This window comes from Camelus ferus, chromosome 5 (assembly GCF_009834535.1).
Source record: "Camelus ferus isolate YT-003-E chromosome 5, BCGSAC_Cfer_1.0, whole genome shotgun sequence".
In the NCBI taxonomy this organism is placed as follows: Eukaryota; Metazoa; Chordata; class Mammalia; order Artiodactyla; family Camelidae; genus Camelus; species Camelus ferus.
The window spans coordinates 94,621,928-94,627,927 of NC_045700.1; positions in this window are offsets into that span (position 1 = coordinate 94,621,928).

The following is a 6,000-nucleotide window of genomic DNA, read 5'->3' on the forward strand; positions in this document are numbered from 1 at the left end:
TCACCTCTAGCCCTTGCTCCCCATTCCTCTGTCCCCACAGGACCTGGCTTTCTTAACACTATTCCAGTACCAGTCTGAGCTCATCCCGTGGGCTAAAGAAGGCCAGGAAACTTGTATATTCATTAAGAAAGGAAGAGCATCAGAGAAGGAATAAATAAAAGTAAAACAAAATATTTTATTTTTCTTCTTCTTAATAGACATAATAGACAACTGCTCAAAGTAATAGTAGAAACAGTGTATTTAGGTGGTTATAGCATATGGATGTGAAAATAAACAACAATGTTGTAAGGGACAGCTGGGAGGAACTGGAAACACTCTGTTATAAGATGTCTGCACTGTGTGTAAAATATTTTAAACTAAACTAAAATAAAAATATAATTTACAAGAGAGTTGTGCAATTCAATGAAAAACAGTGCTTAGAGGAAAATCTGTAGCATTAAATGCATACATTGGAAAGAAAAAAGATCTAAAATCAATCATCTAATTTCCACCTTGAAGAACTAGGGAAAGAAAAGCAAGTTAATTTTCTTCTTAAGTATAGAAGAAAAGAAATAATAAAAACTAGAACAGAAATAAAGTTGAAAATAGGAAAACAATAAAGAAAAGCAAAACAAAAGCTGATTCTTTGAAAAGATCAATAAAATTAACAAGCTTCTAGCCACCTGGAAGCTGGAAACAGGGAAAAAAGGGGGGAAACACAAATCACCACTGTCAAAAATGAAAGAGGGGTCATCAGTATTGATCTCAAGGACATTAAAGGAACCACAAAAGACTACTTTGAACAACTTCATGCCCACAAAATTGATAATGTAGATGAAATGGAGCAGTTCCTTGAAAAACACAAACTACAAAAACAAGGAGAAACAGATCATCTGAATATATCCATGTCTATTGTGGAAATGAAATCAATAGCTAATAGCTTCCCAAAAGGGGGGGGGGGGGGGGGAGAAGGCACCAGTCTCCGACGGTTTTACTGGTTAACTCTGCCCAACATTTAAGGAGAAATGATACCAGTATTCCACAGTCTCTTCCAGAAAATAGAAGCAGAGAGAACGCTTCAGAAGTAATTCTATTAAGTCAGCTTGACCCTCTTACCAAAACTAGATAAAGACATTACAAGAAAGGAAAACCAGGGCTCAATGTCTCTCATGAACATACATGCAAAAGTCCCCAACAAAATATTACGAAATTGAATCCAACAATATATAAAAAGAATTATACACCACAACCAGGGGCTATTTATTTCAGGAATGCAAGTCTGTTCAGCATCTGAAAATCAATAAGCTAAAGAAGGAAAATCATATGATCATATCAATTGATGCAGAAAAAGTATTCGATAAAATCTCACACCCATTCATGAAAAAATAAAACTCTAAGAAAATTTGGATTAGAGGAAAACTACAGAAAATCTACTGTTCCCATAATTAGAGATGAAAAACTGGGCACTTTGCCCCTAAGATCAGGAACAATACAAGGATGGCTTCTCTCCCCATTCCTCACAACATCGCACTGGAAGTAATAGTCTTAAAAAAAAAAAAAAAAAAAAAAAAGGAAATAAAAGAGACACAGATTGAGATGGAAGAAATAAAACTGTCTTTGTTCACAGGTGACATGATCATCTAAGTTGAAAATTCCAATCAATAAAATCATTGAAAAGAATAAAATACTTAGAACTATATTTAACAAAGGGAATATAAAATTTATACCTGAAAACTATGAAACATTACTGAAAGGAATTAAAGGACAACTAAATAAATGGAAAGACATCCCATGTTCTTAGGTTGAAAACTCAATGCTGTTGAGGTGGTACTGCCCTCCAGACCAGTCTCATGCAAGCCCTGTTAGAGTCTCGGCTGCCTTCTTGGTAGAAATTAGCAATCTGATTCTCAAATCCATAGAAATTTTCAAGGGACCCAGAAGAGCCAAAAAATCTTGAAAAGGTAGTGCAGAGCTGGAGGACTCACTCTTCTAGATTTTACTGCAAAGCCACAGTAATCAGGATGGAATGAGACTTCCTAAGGATAGACATACAGACAAATGGAATAGAATGGGGTCCGGAGATAAACCCTTACATTTATGATCAACTGATTTTCAACAAAGGCGCCAAAACAAAGAAAAGAATAGTCTTTTCAATTACTGGTGTCAGGACAACTGGATCCCCACATCCAGAAGAAGTACATTTGACCCCTATCTTACGTTATATACATCATATACAAAAATTGACTCAAAATGAATCCAAGAACTAAAACTGTAAAACTCTTCAAAAAAAAAAAAAAAAAAAAAACTAGGGGTAAATCTTCTTGACCTTGGAGTAGATACTGGTTCCTTAGATATGACACCAAAAGAACAAGCAACAAAAGAAAAAACAGATAAATTGGACTTCATCAAATTTTTAAATTATTGTGCCTCAAAGGGCATCTTCAAGAAAATGAAAAGATGTCCCACAAAATAGAAGGAAATATTTGCAAATTATGTAGCTGATAAGGAATTTGTATCTTGAACATATAAAATGAACTCTTAGAATTCATAATAAAAAGACAATCTAATATTTTTAAATGGGCAAAATATCTCAACAGGCATTTCTCCAAAGATGATATGCAAATGACCAATAAGGGTGTAAAAGATATGCAACATCACAGCCCTCCGGGAAATGCAAATCAAAACCACAAAGAGATACCATTTCACACCTTCCAGGATAGCTTGGATGCTAAGTGCTGGTCACCGATTTGGTGAACACTTGGGAAAACAGCCTGCAGTCCCTCAAACGCTTAAGCCAAGAGTTAACCATCTGAGCCAGCAATTCTATTCCTAGGAATATAGCAGAGAAGTAAAAACATACATCCACACAAAAACTTGCACAAAATGTTCATAGTCACATTATTTGTAACATCCCAAAAGTGGAAACAACCCAATTGTCCACCAATGATGAATGGATAAAGAAAACGTGGCATATGGATACAATGGGACACCAGTCAGTGTTTAAAAGGAACGAAGTGCTGAGATGCGTGTGTATGATCCTTGGAAACACGCTGAGTGGAAGAAGCCAGTCACAAAAGACCACATGTTGTGTGAGTCCACTTGCATGTGACATCCAAATAGGCAAACCTGTGAAAACAAAAATATTAGTGGTTGCTTAGAGCTGGGGGAGGTGGGGGAGGGGAATAGAGCAGAATAGACGAGAACAGAACAGAATAGACATGAATAGAACAGAAAAGAAAAGGAAAAGAAAAGAAAAGGCAAGGCAAGGCAGGACAGGACAGATCCTGTGTACCCACCAAGCCACCAGTAAGTGAAGGGCAGAGTGAAGGGCAGAGCGCAGGGCGGCGACACCACCTCCGGCTCGAACGAGAGGGCTTGGACTGTGGACACAGCTCTTCCCTGACCGGCTGCAGGGCTTTGAGCTGGTTGCTCCGTCTGAGCTCCAGTTTCCTCCCCGGTGAAATGAGAATAGCTCCCCATCTCTCTGGCCTCACAGGGTTGTTGTGGAGGTTGGTTGAGAGGAGCATGTGGAAGAGCTTCCAAGGACACAGGACGCTCTAGCAGGCGCGACAGGTACAGAGCCTTCCTGGCCATTTCACAGCCCCTCACGCTGCTGTCTGTGCCTTTGACATTCACATCCTCTGTCCAGCCATCCCGCACTGGACAGTGTCCCCATCCTGCCCCGGGGCTGCCAGTGTGTCTGTGCTCAACTCCCTGTGTTGTCACTTCAGTGTCTGGGTGCAGGTTCCCTCCTCTGCACCCAGCACCCTGCTGACAGCACTGGGAGGGGGGGAGCACCTTGGGGAAGCTCCAGGCATCCTTTGGGGGAAAGTGGATAGAGAGGGGAGACCACAGCAGGGAAGGTGGTCTCCCTGCCCCTGCAGAGGCGGTCGCAGGACCAGGGGACACTCAGCAGGTGGGTGGGGACTCCCGGAAGATGACGGGGCAGTGAGTAAAGGTGGAAGCGAGCAGAGCAGAGCCAGCTCACCTCCTGCCCGCCCACCGCAGCCGCAGAGCGGGAGGGGCCGCATGCTGGGCCGGGGTCGATGAGGCATCCAGAGCCGAGCAGACAGGCTGCCAGGCAGCCACTCACAGGAACTGGCACAGGCACACCCGTCTCAGCTGCCACCTCAGCCCTCCGTCCACGGGCAGAATGAATGGGATACTCACTGAGGAAGCCGTCAGCAAGGGCGGCCCCTGATTCATGGTTTATAGGCAGCGGTGAAGTCCTTTTTCCACTGGCTGCTACTGCCTGGATGCTGTAAACAGTAACTGTGACCATGCCCGTGGGCCCCCACCCGCCCTTTCCTCATCTCACCCCTCCGGTCCTGAGGGGCGACTGGGGCCACAAAAGCTGCCCACCGCTCCCCCCACCACCCAGCCACTGTGCGTCCTGAGGAGAGCACCGCGGACACTTGGAAAGAGACCCAGGACAGATGTGACGTCTGCCAGCCCGGTTCTGAGAGAGGGGTGGGTGGGCTGCAGCCCCGCCTGGGGAGACTGAGAAGGGTCTTGGCCAGGCCTTGGTCCCCCAGCAGCCGCATGGCCAGGAACCTGGCGGCAACAAGGCTGGGGGCCTCACTGCTTCATTCATTCACTCATTCATTCACTCCTACAAGCAGGTCGTCCTTGTGGGTTTGCACGTGCCGGGGCTGGAGACACAAAACACAGACAAGGCGGTTCTCAGCACAGAGGAAGGGCCGCACAGCCTCAGGACATCCTCTTGTCACCATCTAACTCCTTCGGGGAAGTTCCCTCCAGGTAGCAGTGGAGAGCTGGACGCCTGGTGATGACACCCAGTGACGAGGCCACAGTCGCGGTGCTGGAGCCCATAAAAACCCAGAAGCGCTCCCCTCCCAAGAGCTGCGCCGGCCAGGCTCGGGGCGGGTCACACTTCTGTGCAGTGCTTAGGGGTGAGAGCTCCTACGGTCCCATGGTGGTCGCCCTGCCCGGCCCCTGGGATCTCTCCTTCAGGTCAGAGGAGCCTGTCACCCTGCGGCCACAGGCACGCAGCTGAGAAAGCCTCTCTCCCTGGCAGCTCTCTCTGCAGCATGGCCCATGATTCACGGGAGCCACCACCCCCGAAGTGCCAGGAAGTTGTGCCCCCGGCTCCGCTCCTGAGGGGAGGCCCAAAGCCAAAGACTGACCCAGGCAGGGGCGCAAAGTGGTACAGGACAGGTTCCACCCAGAGCTACGGTGAGAGCTGGTGTGGCTGCAGGTGGCTGGACGCACGGAGCTCCCCGCCCTCCCTGCATCCCACCAGCCCTCCCACCCTCCCCGGGCGCCCCTTCCTCGGTCATCCGCTTCCAGGGAGCCAGGCCTAAACTAGGTGTGAGCCAGACTGTGTGCATCAAATCCCACTGCGCTCGGTCTCCCGGAGCCAGGTCCTTGCCCTCTCCAACCTCACATTCCTCCTCCGTAAGGTAGGCACAGGGGATTGTGCGCCCACACGGGTGTCGTGCAGACCGTGTGTGCGTTACCACACGTGAGGGCTGGGACACTCCCTGGCCTGCACGAAGCCCTGGAGATGTCAGCTTTGCTCACTCTGCGTCACGTGGGCCAAGCACCAGACACCCGATGCCCACCCACTCCTCCCCCTGTAGACGTTCACAGCCAGACCAGCCAAGCACCAATTCTCCGTGTCAGGCCTGTTCATGTGGGTGTGTCTTATCCAGCATTTGAGGCTGGAAGTTCATTTCTAGGAGAAAGCCTGATGAACCGATGAATCTTACCCAAAAAAATAGGTCTATAAAGAACCACGGCCTTTGCAGGCAGCTTTGAGCTGAGCAGTGGTTATAAACCCAGCTACTGGTTAGAATTTCCTAGGAACTTCTTTAAAAGGCTAGCTTATCTCGTTAGGACCCTCGGGGCTGTCTCTGCTGGGTGAGAAGGAGCTGGACGAAGGTGGGCACTGCTTCCCTCCCAGGCCCACAGGACTCACAGCCCAAGGCGGGCGTGTCCACTGGCCCCCTGCATGGAGGGACACTGTCCTGCCCTCCCCAGGCCCTCGGAAGGAGTGAG